Below are 14862 nucleotides of genomic sequence, written 5' to 3'. Positions count from 1 at the left end.
CACACAGGCCTATAGACCTGTAACTGACCTCCTGATAACCACCGGTCAAAGGATAAATATATTCCCTGAGAGGTTAGTGACTATTTGTGGGAGGTTGCTTAGATTTAATTGGCTGCAAACATCTGTGTTGCTGCCCTGAAAACCTCCTTGTGTTTGTTTTCAATTTTGTGTGGAAGACATCAACTTGTCTGCTATCACTCGTGGTAGCATCTCTGTGGGCACGTAAGGTGTTAAAAAAAATGCTTTATTGTAATCCAACAGACGTGTATAGATCAACAATGGATGGAATGTGGGATAGAGTACGACCGTGCAGCGTTTAAAGCATGGAAGTACTGACATTACTTGGAGTTTGATTCTGTAAAAAGTGACAAAAACATTAGCATCTGCTGTACACTCTGGGTGGGAAGAAAACTTCTTTCTGCAGCGAAAAATTTGACTTCAGATCTGAGCAAGCACTAAGCATCTTCCACGGGAATGTGAAATTCACAGAGAAACCCCTGGATCCTCCCCACTGACATGACCGCTGCAGCACCGGGAAAACCTCCACCAGCCCCACTCCTGCTAAATGGGTAAAAATAGGTTTAAGAGCAACAGGACTTAATGCTGCTGAATCTTTGATTTTATTTATTTTTGCTGTGTTTTACTTGTAGCTATTTGAAAGAGTGGGTGTAAAGACAAAAAAATATTTTATTTTATACGCTGGAATATGCAGGAAATAGGTTTAAATGTTAAAACAAATTTTTCCAGTCAGAGACTGTTGCATATAATTGCATTTCTGCTTAATGCAATGAGCATAAAGTTAAAAGATTAAAACTAATAAAACAATTTTTTAAAGAAACCTTTTCATTTGATTCAATTTTATATGATGGATTATGCAGAAAAAAGAGAATTGGGCTGAAAGGTCTATTGCTTTATAATCAGTGTTGGGCAAGTTAGTTTGAAAAAGTAATTAATTATAGTTACTAGTTACTTCTTCAAAAAAGTAACTGAGTTAGTAACTGAGTTACAAGATTGTAAAAGTAATTAATTACTTGAAAAGTAACTATTGCGATACTTTAAAAAAAAATGTTTAGCCCTCTGGGGTCCAGGGTATAATTGGCCGTTTTTAACTACTTTTGATGTTTCCTCTACATTTCACCTTTAAAAACTATTTACTTTGCCTTGTTTGGTATCATCCTTTTCAGCACAACCTCACGTGTCTGAATTTACAGTTATGTTTTCATTTTGACATACTGTATTAACACAATTGATCTAAAATCAGACAAAAAACATAAAATCTGAGTAGAAAAAGTTAAATTTTTTACTGTAACAACCACAAACATGTTCGTTGAATCATATTTTTAAAATCCTATGCACAAGTTTTGCAAACAAAGTTATTTGCAGCCATTTACCTTTTAGCCTTTTGTATAACCATTTCAAACTACACTGTAAAATCTAATTAGTTCCCAGAACTCAAAAAAATTGAGGAAACTCGTTGCCTCAAAAAAATTGAGTAAAGCTTAGCTAAAAATGACTAAATTAGGACAACTTATTTATTTTGAGTGCTCTGTACGAGCTCATTTGTTCCCAGAACTCAAAAAATTGGATCAAGGTTACGTAAGATGACCAAGTTAGGGCAACTTACTCATTTTGAGTACACTGTACAGCCTTGTTAGTTCCCAGAACTCAAAAGAATTAAGGAAACTCGTTGCCTCTAAAAAACTAAGTAAAGCTTACTTAAGATGACTTTTAGGACAACTTATACAGTGCAAGTCTACAGTATTAAGAATAACTTGATATTCCTGACTGTACAATACTAATTGTTTACCTACTGACAAACATTTCAAGTTCAACTGAATGAAAAAAACAATTTGTGGCAACCTGAATATGATTAAAAATTATTAACAACACTTTTTGTAATGATGTTAAAATCAGCCCAACTTTTATTTTCAAACACAACAAAGTATAACAGCCAACATACTGGACACTGTTCTGCTGAACAACAAACAATTATATTGCCATCACTGTTATAATCTTACAATGAAACAAAGTCTCAGATGTAATTATTCTGAAAATAAGTTTAGGCCTACCACAAGTTTGTTTTGTACTTACATTACTTATATAATCAAAATGAAATACTTGTTGTTCTGTCACAAGTGCAGTCTCTAATTTAAACAACACATTCTTTTTGCATTCCAACACATGAGCTGGAATGTTGTAATATTTTAAGGATGGCTTGTTTCCAGTCCAGGCATTACTGCCTGAATGACTGTCATGGATCCAGGTGATCCAAATGTAGGTGCAGAAGAAAGTCTTTAACTTCCCTTAAGTACAGTGCCAGTGGATGTGGGTTGGAGATGCAATGAACTTGAACCTGCAGGCGACCATCTTCACTCACCACACCATCTGTGACAGAGGACTCATCTCTCCTGGTGTCCTGCAAGCAAACAATCATATTTTTTGGAACATGAACTTAATTGCTTTCTTAAAACATTTTTTTTCTGCATTTGGTATAAAACAGACTCCAATTTGGACAATCTCAGGCTCCCTCCCCACCGGAGAGGTGACATTCAATGTCCCAATTGTCAGTCGGGTGGTGGTCACGGCTATCCAAACACACAATAATGTCATGAAAGCATCATTTTATGCAAACATAAAAAGGGCTATGCAAACATGGCCAATAACTTTCATTCTAATGATGTGCAAAATGATTTGGCCACAAAACAAATTTTGCTGTTAGAAAACTTGCAGACTTCACTTTATACAGTGTAGACCCTCTAAACTAAGTTTGGGGGATGTGATCTTTCAAGAAATGCAGATCAAACTGTTGTTGTTTGTTTACTTACACAGCATGTCTTGTAGAATTAACTGGAGTCACCAGCAACAGCATAGTGCAGTCATATCTCAAGTCTAATAACAGAAGACAGGAAAAGATCAGTGAAGAAACAACTTCCCCAAACCAAAGAACAAATAAAACAATAAGTAAAACAGGCTGATCTAAAGTATGATTAAAGTTCAGCCTGATTAATATAAATGTCACTGACAGTTGCTAATATATTGGAAAACCAAAATACTTACCACTGAGTTGATGTCTTTCTGTCCAACAGCAGGAGTGCTGGTCCCGAGCCTCAAAGACAGTAAGAAGCAAGCAGAGGGAAAAAAAGCAGAACATTTTTCAGAAACCGATTTGATCCTTAATGGCTGTGCAATAATTGTAACATAGAGTTTGCTTATGTTGTTAAATAAAGGCTAGATTTGACATTAATAGATGTCACAGATGTTCAAAAGCTGCCACAAAGCATGAAAAAAAAATGGACGCACAGGCTCCGACAACCGTGGCCGACAAATGCGATCCTCCTTTTCCCCAGACTACCCTTTCTGGGTGACAAAATAACCTTTTAAGATATTTTCAGCCGAGAATGTAGCTATGTAATGCTTTTTATTTCAAACAATCAACAGAAAATTTCACAGACATATTTTTATGTAAGGTTTTTAAGGCTGTGGTGTTCATTTTTAAGTAACATGAGCCCAGCGGCAGCAGCAACGCTAGGCTAACACTAACTAGCTAGCAAGATTATAAACCTGGTGCTAAACTAAAAGAAGCCACAAAATCAGTTTGAATAAGAGTAAACATTTACTCACCAAGCCTGTTTGTGACCGATTTCACCCAGCAACCACTACCCAAGCTGTCAGGGAATACACATTTTTCCCTAGTGACTGGAGGTTGCAGGGTAGTCGCTGACCTCTCTCTAGGTCTGCATGACTGAGGCATAAGTAAATTGGTCGATTATCTCGTTACCATCAAGTTATCTGATGGGAAACTCTGTGTCCTGGCAATGATGTGTATGTTACTTTAACTCGTTTACCACCTACCTGAACGTTGTTGATGACCAAGCACACCGCCCCCCCCAACAAAAGTAGTCTATTTTAGCAGGACACTACACAACAAAAATATTCATTACAGGCTCTACGAACATGACAAAGAGCCAGGGTAGTGACCTGTTCTTCAAATTTCCCTGATTTACATACATGGGATTTGCCTGTTTTGATGGCAGAAGGCACACCTACACAGTCTTTGGCTCATGTATATATAAGCATCTTGGCACAACATGGTCCCGTTTTAGGATCCACGTAGAGTTAACACTAGACTCTTCGCCAGTCAGTACATTTTGTTATAACAGTGCCAGACACTGAGCATTTCTTTTCTTTTGTTTTCTTTTTTGTTGTTAATTTTGAATAAAATGAAATTTTTTTAAAACATAGATTTCCTACAGACTTGACCTGTGTGACTGCACTGCAACGTGCAGTAAATAGGAGGGTTTTGTGTGGATAAAGTAGACATTTTTAACCAACGTGTAACAATCACGTTCCAGTCCCTCAGACTGCAACCGGGACAATTTAGTGGAAGCAGTAATGTGGAAGTTAGTTGGAGTGAAATCGAATGGTTTTACTAGGTGGACGATGATAGAAGGCCCCTTCACCATCTTCACCTGACTGGCTGAGAAAATTAGTCATTCTCTTTCTGTCATTGCAGTGACCCTCATATTTTCCTCTTTTTGAGAGAACAAAGCAGACGTGTGTCAGATAAAAGTGCAGTGTGTTAGATAGTCACGTTAGCCCCGCTCCAACTCCCATCTTACTTTTACAGATAACATATTTTGTTGTTGCCCTTGATAAAAGCGTCTCCCCTTGGGAGATGTCAGAAATTAACTTTATCTGGTCTTTAATTAGGGTACATGTGCTCTGGTGCATCTCTCACACACCCCTAAACCCTTCCTGCACCCTCCCCAGCCCAGCCCTAACACTGTCATTTTCAAAGCTATTTTAAGACAATGTGTGATTATCTGTGACATTGCTTGACATGTGCCTCAAGGCTGTCTCTCTCTTCACTATCTCGGCTCTCTTCCTCTGTCTCCCTCGCTTCTTCTTTCTGTCTTTCTCTAATCAAAAAGCCAAACCGTGCCGACAGCTCAGAGCAAATAACAAGTCACTCCCCGTGGATGTTTGAAGATGATGGCGCGACCAGAGCAGTGAGGGAGAAAATACACTGTGATCGTTCCCAGTCTTGAAGCCAGCTGAATATTACACATTTCTGCACAAGCGTCATCTAATCATGTATTTGTTTGTGGCTTGTTTATTGTGTAGATTTATAGACAGGTTTATAGATATAGTGCTGAAATTTATAAATTTAAGAAAAAAGAACATCTGAAATGCTAAGCTGTACGGAAACAATCCCCTGAAAATAAGATTTTTTAAATTTTTTTTAAGTATAATTCATTACTGGGGCGAAAAATATCACAAAATTTGATTTCCATATAGAGATGTGTAAATATGAGGTGAACGCGCCACTTATATAAGACTTCTGAAGGCATTTTTATTACTACAAAGTGATTTTTCTTTTTTCTTTCTTTCTTCTTCTTCTCATATAAATAGTTATTACTTTGTTTGATATAAAACAAGGTGTACACAACTAGTAACGGGAAGCAGGAGTACATGATTTTAGTAACTTGACAGATTCCACTTCCAGTTGAGGCTCAATATTAAAACATCTTGTGCTGACTGTGATAGATAGATAGATAGATAGATAGATAGATAGATAGATAGATAGATAGCCTCACCTTTATCCATATATTAACAAGCAGCGGGTTACTGGAGCTCTGGGAGGCTCTAGAAAATGGTACTTTAGTTTATTTCTTTTCTTTTAGCTTGTTCTGAAGCTATAATAGACAGTTGGTTTATGTGGTAAAGTACATGCCATATTTTCCAGACTACTGGGGTCTGAGTAACATAGATTTTGTCCTGCGATGGTGAATGTAAGGCTTTGTGCAAATGTAATACTCAGCAGGCATCAAAGTAAACTAGAAGTTATTGTTGGAATTAGCTAAAGCAAGCAAACGTTTGAGTTTGACAGAAAAATTTGAATCTGCTCTAAAGCTCAGAGGCATATGGCCATTTAACAAGTCAGATTTTGTAACTACATTTTTTATTGTTAAATATTATTATTTTCTGAAATAAAAAATATTGTCTAACCATCCTCCAGTCATATAGCCTTAATAGCAATTTTGTCACAGCCTCAATATTTCTCTGAACTTAACTCTACAGTTTTTTTGTTAGTTTAAGAGAAAAGTTTCTTTTCTTTTTTTTTGACAAGTTCTGCAGTTTTTTTTTAAATCTCGGTGAGAGGGACGAGAGTCTTGGATACAGAGATGACATAGATACTGAATACATAATGTGTTGCTAATGTCACATCATATAGGATATTTAAAAATAGTTTATTTTTACAATAATTACCTGGCGATCAGTTTTAGTAGGAATTGTTGCCTGAAACTGGCACGTCAAGTATGATTCATTTTGTCAAACGTTTGTATTTCATAGGTTTTCTGATTCCACGTCTTTTCCCCTTTTTTTTGTCGTGCCGATGAAATACAATGATAGAAAATGCTTTAAGCGTACAGTATTCAACTCTACCACTGGCAACTGGAACAAATTCAACATTTATATGAAGGCAGGTTTAGATGGCAGGCAGTGAAACATTGATGAAATTACCAGTCTACCTTCCCTCAGAACGTTACCCATGTATCATAGCCAGAGCAAATACCAAATAATTACATAATTAATCAGATCATGTATGTTTCCCTTCCCTTCCTTCATTTTTGTTCCTTTGTACAAGAGTCAAATGCATGTAATCACTTGTTCGGTAATGTAATCTGATCAGGGCCATGTAATTCTTCATTTTCCAACAGCTCCCTGGAGCATCGGATCTGAGAGGGAGATGAATGTGGCAGAGTCTGGCCCTCCTCTCTCCATCTCTGCTTCTCTTTTCTCTAAATGTGGCTCCCTCTGTGTGGTTACCCGCTTGGCTGTGGAGCTGCAGGAAGTTCGATCTCCAGCCATAAGACATTATCCCTCCTTCGCACTTGTCTCTCCATGTGTCTATCTGTCCATCTGCTCCCCTGTTCTCCTCCCCTCCTCATCTTTCCTGATCTGTCCTCTTTCTTTTCCTAAACCCTTGTTTCTCCCCTCTTTCTCCTTTCCCATCTCTTCCTCCTCCTCTCTCCCTCCAGTGGCGACACCAACCATCAGGTCCCATCTATCTGTGTGTACGTCAGCAATTAGAGCGTTGTGGCAGCCAAATGCCAGCCATGTCCCCAAGCTACATACACACACACACTCTCAAAGGCTGTGCCCTGACAAAACAGCAAGAGAACAAATCACACCATAATTTATACTCTCGCTGCGCTAAAATCTCATTATATTACAGACATATGGATTTGGCGGCATGCACGGCTGGGGAGCCAGTGCTATAAATTCCACCAATCGTAAATTATTAAAGGAAAGATAGAAATGACCGTCGCCTGTCCAGATTAGCTCTAAATCACACTCAAACACGGTTTCTTTAAGGAATTAAGTCCCATGTGGTGTTAAAGGACATTACAGGGTATTTCTAAAGTCACTGGGTGGTAGGGAGGGTCAAGTATGAGCTGACTTAAAATATCAAAGGATTATGGGTTCAAACCATAAAATACAGAAGGGCTTCCTGGTGTGAAGCATTGTCTTTATCTGTTTATAGACCAGCCAGATCAAAAAAAGATGCAACATGCCTTCACTGCACCTGTTTTCTGTGCTTTTCCATTTAAATCGAATGTCTGATAGTGAGGCCAACAAGCAACACAAACAAAGGCAGAGCACAGCTTGTCTCAACACCCTCTCCACTGCACTCGGCTCAGTCTAACCCGCCTCTTCTGGAGCTTTAAAAAAAAGGAATTCAATTTAAGGATAAACCCGGCCAAGCCGAGGTGAAAGCAGGTTGCGAGAGGGCAGTCCTGGCCCTCTGCTGTCAGCTCGGCTTTTCATTATCACTTGGAGATGTCAGGGGTTTCATAACACCAAAACATGACTCAGTTCAGATGGATATAAGAAACCTGCTGAGAAGAAAACGAGTCCTGATGTTAACCTAACCCGAGTCTAATAACATGTAGAAGTGCTGTAGGATTTGGGAGTCCAGGCAGATACTTTTCTGCTGTTTTAATCCAGCGATCTTGCCCAGAGGTTTCTATGATCATGTTGGGGATGCAGACTCTTACTGATTAAAATACTAGTTATTGCTTATTGAAATTAAATTTCACAAAGCCTTCTAGCAGTTCTTGAAGTGACCTTGGCTCAAGTGGTTATCCATCAGTGGCCAGGTGGTGATTCAGTCCCTCAGCCATCCATTTACCCAAGTAGCAAGACGCCAGGTGAATGTGGTTGTGTGTTCACACCAGAAACACATTTTAAAGCACTTTGTAGAGCCAGCAATGTTAAAGGGTGCCAGATACCATTTGTTAAAACTGTGACTGTCTTTATTGAGAGCACCAGGGAAATAGTGTGATGCTGTTATAGAGCCGTACAGTCCACACAGGTACGGAGTTTCAACAAAACCACAGTTAATGACGAGAGACTCCCCAAGAATCTTTCTGAAAACCAGCACATACTAGTTTTCGAGTTAAACCCAATTTAACCATTTTTTGTTGCTCTTCCTTCGGTCCAAACTGTCAACAAACAGATGCCCACAGCTCATTTAAAGTTGCACCATTTCAAACTGGTCAAGTTTTAACTTCTTACTAGGAAGTTGTTTCGAGTGATGTCATGCTCAGCTAAAAGGGAGGGGGCAGCACAGATAGCTGAGCAGTGAAACAGGTGCAGGTGAATCAAAGTGCTTCCTTGCTTCCTAGTCAATACACACAGAGGCAGCATTTAAAAACAACGGGGGGGGGGGGACTTAAGGGTGCCATTAGACTTTGAATGGAGGGGGATCTAATACATGGATGGCCCTCTTCCTCAGTCACCCCATTGACTCCAAACTGAGCCTATTAGCAAGACAACACATCACTAATGGCACTGCTACTGCTGCTGCTGCCCCTCATGTGTTTGGAGACCACCCAGCACACACACACAAAACCCGTTTCCCACGGTATTGTTAGCTAAAACATCAGTATATTATAGCGTGAAACTCAGATCAAAGTGTGAGTTCCACTGGAAAGGCAACCACTCTGACTAAATATGTTTGAGGCCATGTATGAAGACCTGAAGAAGCAGGTCTAATCTGCACAAGTTGTTAATTGTTTTCATTGTGTTAATCCTCGCACCAGAAATCTGGAATTCTTGTTTGCACACTGAGGTAGATTATGTCTTGAATGCTGATGTGAGAAAAAAAGTGTATAATAATGACCGTCCCTTATAGCAGGAGAGGAGTGATTTATAGATCTCAGATCTCCTTTTACTTATTTGTGGCATATTAAGGACGAGTGGGCTTTCTTCTGTGATAAATCTTTATTGCCAGGAATTCTGATATAAAACAAAACTTAGTGTCCCCCTTTATTTTGTGTCTGTACACTGTTATAAAAATGCCTTTTTTCAGTCGACACTCCTTCATGTTTTTGTTTGTTTTTGATGAAGGTGTCACAAAGTGGTTTTATATTTTTTCCATACGTAGTTGTTTTCTTATAGTTTTTTTTAATCCAGCAGATAAAATGCACCACTTGCACAAAAGAAGTTAGCTTAGAAGACAAGTGTGTAAAGCAGTCTGTGATGTTGGTCAATTCCACGTCTGACCAGCAGAGGAGTGTAATGGAGAAGGAGACAGGGGACAGCAAAGCGCCTTCACTGTCTTTCACTCACTCTAACATGCACATATACTCATTGTGTCTTTGAGTTTGAGTAATTTCAGCACACTCCAAATGCCTTTTTTTTTCTTTTCAGAAATATGACTCTAGTTAACAGGCGGATTATACCAGAAGCTGCAAAAAAAGACATAAGCTAAGGAAAATACATTTCAACAAATCCTTAAAAACGTTTACCTTAAGGGCTGAGTTGAATAGGTTTAGTACTGTACTAAATAATAATAATAATAATAATAATAATAATAATACGTTCTCAACTTAATAAAAAAAATCATCTGTCTTGTTAATATTCTGCAGGTTTGGTTGATCTTGGCTGGGACTTTAGCGCACAGCTCCGGGTTTAGTGAACTTCCTTCTGTGTGACTAACTTGAGTCTCTAGTGCGCACTTTATAAGACTGTCTGGTAGTCCACCTCTTTTTGTTAAGAGGTGGACTTCATTGGCTTTATGGCAAATAGAAGTCTCTCCATCTGGTGAAAGAGGAAAACACAGAGAGAGAGGGAGAGAGAGGGAGCGAGAGAGAGAGAAGGGGGATAATTCATTCACTTTGCGCACAAAGCGCAGTGGAAATCACCCAGGGGAACGAAACACCAGACAGAGGGGAGAGGCAAGAGGGGGAGATGGGATGGTGTGGTGTTAAGAAACAGTCTCCACACATGCGCGAGGTTGGTCATTCGTAAAACAAAAAACAAACACCCCCCCCCCCCCCCCCCCCCCCAACAAAAAAAGAAAAGAAAAATAAAAACTTAAAAAACCAAAAAAAGGCCTTAATTACGTTTTATTTTTGTGGAATTCGAAAACGAAATGTCACTTAGATTAAGTTATTAAAACGGCAGGAATGTTAAACGCACGTTAAACGCTCTCGGGATATTAACACTTTTAGGTTACTAAAAGAATATCTTTCTTTCGTTCGTTCCCAGGGAAGGAAAGATAGCTTTCCTGACTCGGGCCGCTGTGAAGGCCACGCACGATAAACACGCTCACATCAAAATGGTTCGCAAACGATTATGAAGTGAAAGTGTGGAGTTTTACCCGAGACGGGGCACACAGACGGTCTGCGTGTGTTTGTCAGTCATTTAGCGACCCGAGCGCTGCGCGGCAGCACTGCACCTCAGAGCGCACTGGACCCAGGACACCCGCTCCCTCCCCCGTCTTCCCCATCCACCCCCACACTCCCTTCTCAGAGCCTCGCGCAGCCCAGCTCCAGCCTCACACACGTCGCTATTGAGCACCCCCCTCCCTCCCCCTTCCACACACACACACTCTCACACCACCCTCCCCCCTCACGCCACCGCTCACGCCTGCCGCTGTCTCTGCGATCCTGCGCTCTCTCGCCGGCTTCAGTCCTCTTTCTCGCACTGATCGTCCCTCTCGGTGTTTCGATAGAGGGGCTGCACGCGCGATTGCGCTATTGATACCCACTTTATAGTGTGTCTGTGGAAAGTCACCCTCTCTCTCTCCCTCTCTCTCTCTCTCCCTCGCGCTCTTCTCCTCCTCTCCGGCTGCTCTTTGGTAAACTAACAGGGAGGTGTTAACTACTTTTGCTTGTCCAAAGCGCCTCCCGTTATCTCCGGCGCTGCTGCGCAAGAGCCACAGGGGCCAGAGCTGCTGATACTCTACCCGCAGAAAAGTTTTCAGCTTTTTGTGAGGATAAAAAAGAAGAAGAAGAAGAAGCCGGAAACCCGGGAGTCGTCTTTATGAAAAGCGGATTCATCCACGGCAAGGTGAGTAACACTCGGAGTTTTTTTGTGTTGTTGTTGTTGTTGTTATTGTTGGGTTTGAAGCTCACACAGTTTGTGCTTCCACACCTTTCCGCCGCTTCTCTCCGCTTTGGAAGCGCGTTTCGAGTCGGGAAACTTTTTCTCGGGGATTTGTAAGTGCTGCGCGAGGAGATTTCCACGCGTGGAAAAGAATGATATATATATATATATATATATATATATATATATATATATATACATATACATATACATAATTATACAAACAAATCTCTTCGTGAATGCGTGTGCGTTTAGATTTGTTTGTCTCTTTATATATGCGCGCGTGCATGCGCATATGCGAGGTCCCCAAACAAGAACAAGATTCTTGAAAGCACTCGCATTATTTGTGCGTGTGTGGATGACATTGTGCGTACATTACCATGGCCGAACACGACCGCCCTACAGCCGCACCGCGCGATCTCACTGCAACCAAAGGCTGAACTTTGTAAACTTTAAACATCATCACTGGAGATAAAGACGGATCACAGCTGCTGGAAGCCACCTGAATTATCGCCAAAGCCTGCAGTCAGTCAGAGAAATGAAATAAAATTTTACAGCCTTATTATTTCTGCTCCTCCTCTGGGACCACTTTTGTCTTATTAACCGGCGATTATAAGCGTCAGTCGCGGGCCTGCTGTGACTATATTTATTTAAAAGTTCGGCTTTAGTTCTTCCCATGAAGGTTTCAGGGGTTCCAGCTCACTGAATGCCTCCACCGGCGGTTTTCAGTGGAAGTTACTGTTGCTCTGTAGCACTAACGCTCGTAATGATGAAGGCATGTGGCTCAAACGGCCGCATATTGGCTCCGTTAGCTGGGGTTTAATAAACACTCACATCAGTCAGATTTTAATGCATCACAAAAAGCGCAAAGAGGAGTTTACGAAGGACTTCTGTTCCACAGCTTTGGCATCACTCATCGTTCTAAACTCTTCTGCGTTTTAATCTTCAAATTGGAACTCATATTTATATCGATTATCTATTCAAATCATACAATTACTGAAGAATTATTTGAAAAGGAACACAAGAAAAAGGAGGAGAATAAAGACGCCGAGGTGATTTTGCATTTACTTCTGCTGCCACGAGCGGCTGTAAATACTCCTCTTAAAATGAAGCTCTCACAGAAACAGACGGCGTAAATTTAAACAGAAAAAGTGCCACTTTGTGTACTCCCTTGCGCTTACACGCAAGCGTGTGCACACACACACACACACACAAACACACACACCGGGGCCTCAACTCTGTTGGAAAACACCTGTTAACTAGGGAGCACAGTGCAATTTACATCCTTCCCCCTAAACTAGATATGCGGCACCCAGCCGGTGGAAGTCCCGGGGGCCTTCCAGCTTCATGGCCGAGCACACAGAGGCAAAGTGCGGATTCATTTAAGCGGCAGCTCCCGCTGCTGCTGCTGCGTTTGCATTATGGAAGACCACATTTGTAACATTTTTCAGTGCTTCATCGGCGGGAAAAATAATAAAAGTAATTATTACTGACATTAACAATTAACTTGATCGTTTCTTTTATTTAAGTATCACTTTGGCAAACAGATGTCACGCCCCTATAGTCTGTGTAGTTTATGCGTTTCCTCTATCCACTTCAGGCCTGACGTGTTGAATTTTATTTGTTTCCATTTCTCTAAATGATTAAGGACTCAAGGAATCAAACAGCTCGTGTTAATAGTTAAAAATATATATATTTAACTTTTGCTCACTCTTCTGTTCGCAGTCTCCCTGTACTCTGGCCTTGTCAGTCAGTACTTTTTATTTTATTTTATATTTTTTATGACGGACTTCATAGAAGGAAACAACAGAGCTCTCGAGCACGCGCCCTCATCCACGCGCATTAGTGGGCAAAGACGGAACGCTTCTGAGAGGGAATAATAAAATTAGGATTCTGGGAAAAATGCGGCACACCTATTAGCAGTAATTTCCAAGTTAAAAAGTCCTCTCAGCGCCGGCAGTAAATCGCGCGTAAAAACGCATTTTGGAGCAAAGGTGGACTCGAGGCGGGTCATTGAACTCACAATTATAGCCACTCCGAAATAAATAAATGAATAAGTAAATTAATAAATGAATGAATTAATAAAAATCAGAAACTCTGCTCCGGGTCCAGATCCACTGATCTGGTGAATCACTTTCGATTGATTTTATTGATTGTCAGATCAACGAGGCCTGACTTCTAAAGAGCAGCCGAACCTTTTTCATTTTCCAGCCAAACACATTAGCGAGCAATAATTATCTTTTAAACGGCAACATGTGCTGCTGACATATTATGTCCAATTACTCATATAGATAACAGTGATTTATAGCCGAGGCTTCCGATGGGGACAGAACAATTTTGTAATTTATTTTGCTCTCATTTACCGGTGAAGAAAACGTTCCTTTCTTCCATATTTAGCGGTATCATTTCTCCACTAAAAGCTCCGATACTTATCCATTTCCCCCCGATATATCAATGTGTTATTGTATAACATTTCAAAGTACTAATATTCCAAAGTTGATATCCATGCATGTAGTAGTAGGTTCATTTTTTGCGTAGGTGGTGGTGTCAGTTTTCTAAAATAAGCTTCAAATCACAGTTAAATTTTTACATTTGAATTAAGAAACTTATAATGATGTATTAAACCAATTTCATTTTTTAAAAGTGTTTCTAATTTAAAGGCTCTTTTAGTCCAGCTTCTCTCGCTGGACTAAAAGAGCATTGGCATAATTGGCATTATTTTTAATTTGGGCAATTTAAAGTTGTATTTTTATCTGTATACTAATTGTGATTATTTTTAAAATAGTTACTTTTTTCAAATTAAACGTGCCTGACTGTAAAACTCTGTCACGCAGACGCTGATGTATGATTTTATTATTATTTTTGGCTGCTGTTTTCAGACTTGGTGATTCATAGGCTGCCGCTTATTTCTCGTGTCATTTGACACGAAGCAGGCTTTGCTTCATAGGCAAATTTAAAACGCCTTTTTTAATACTTTACGTATTTATTTCTCTTTAAGATAATTCTTATTTTTTTATTTATATTTTTTCTTCATTTATAACTATTTTGTGCTCTCTGTTATTAAATTCAGAGAACAAGAATAATGAGAATAATTTATAATGTATGTATCCAAAAATATGAAAGGATTAATTAATTATTTTTAAGGGAAAGAACTTAAGTGCACTTTGTAATTGAAAGTATCGAAATACTTCATTTTCTTATTTTATTTTTTTACTTAGGCCTATCCTCTCTCTGTCTCTCTCCCCCCTCCTTGCCCTTCCTACATAAAAAGTCTGCAGGCGCACAAAAGAGAAGGAAAAGTGTCGAGTTCGAGGGAAAACTAACGAAAGATGATTTATTCGTCAGCGCTTTTGATTCTACCCCTCCTCCTGCCACCTCTGTGTTCCTCTCCCTCAGCAGTCAGCTGTTAATGCTCGCCGCTGATCTCGTTTGCTCCCCTTCTTTGCGCACAGAGCAGTGGAC

General features: G+C 39.9%; 1 protein-coding gene and 1 long non-coding RNA gene across 5 annotated transcripts in view; one reads left to right on the top strand and one right to left on the bottom strand.

Annotated features, from left to right (window-relative positions):
• Positions 1-2276: 2276 nt before the first annotated feature.
• On the bottom strand, positions 2277-3110 carry LOC112436396 (uncharacterized). The gene is made up of 3 exons (XR_003025065.2): positions 3058-3110; positions 2826-2889; positions 2277-2416 (listed from the first exon to the last, which is right to left on the bottom strand). It is a non-coding gene; the product is annotated as an uncharacterized LOC112436396 (long non-coding RNA).
• Positions 3111-10934: 7824 nt separating this feature from the next.
• rnf220a (ring finger protein 220a) overlaps positions 10935-14862 on the top strand; it is a 162466-nt gene continuing 158538 nt past the window's right edge. Inside the window, exon 1 of one of the 4 annotated variants that reach the window (XM_076876416.1) lies at positions 10935-11364. The gene's annotated coding sequence lies outside the window, so the exon portion shown is untranslated. The remainder of the gene's footprint in view (positions 11365-14862) is intronic. The other 3 variants (XM_076876415.1, XM_004565326.4, XM_004565327.4) reach the window with 3 other exon arrangements.

This window comes from Maylandia zebra, linkage group LG18, assembly GCF_041146795.1.
Source record: "Maylandia zebra isolate NMK-2024a linkage group LG18, Mzebra_GT3a, whole genome shotgun sequence".
Classification (NCBI taxonomy): Eukaryota; Metazoa; Chordata; class Actinopteri; order Cichliformes; family Cichlidae; genus Maylandia; species Maylandia zebra.
Note: the sequence above shows the minus strand (reverse complement) of the source record. Positions and strands in the feature narration are given on the sequence as shown.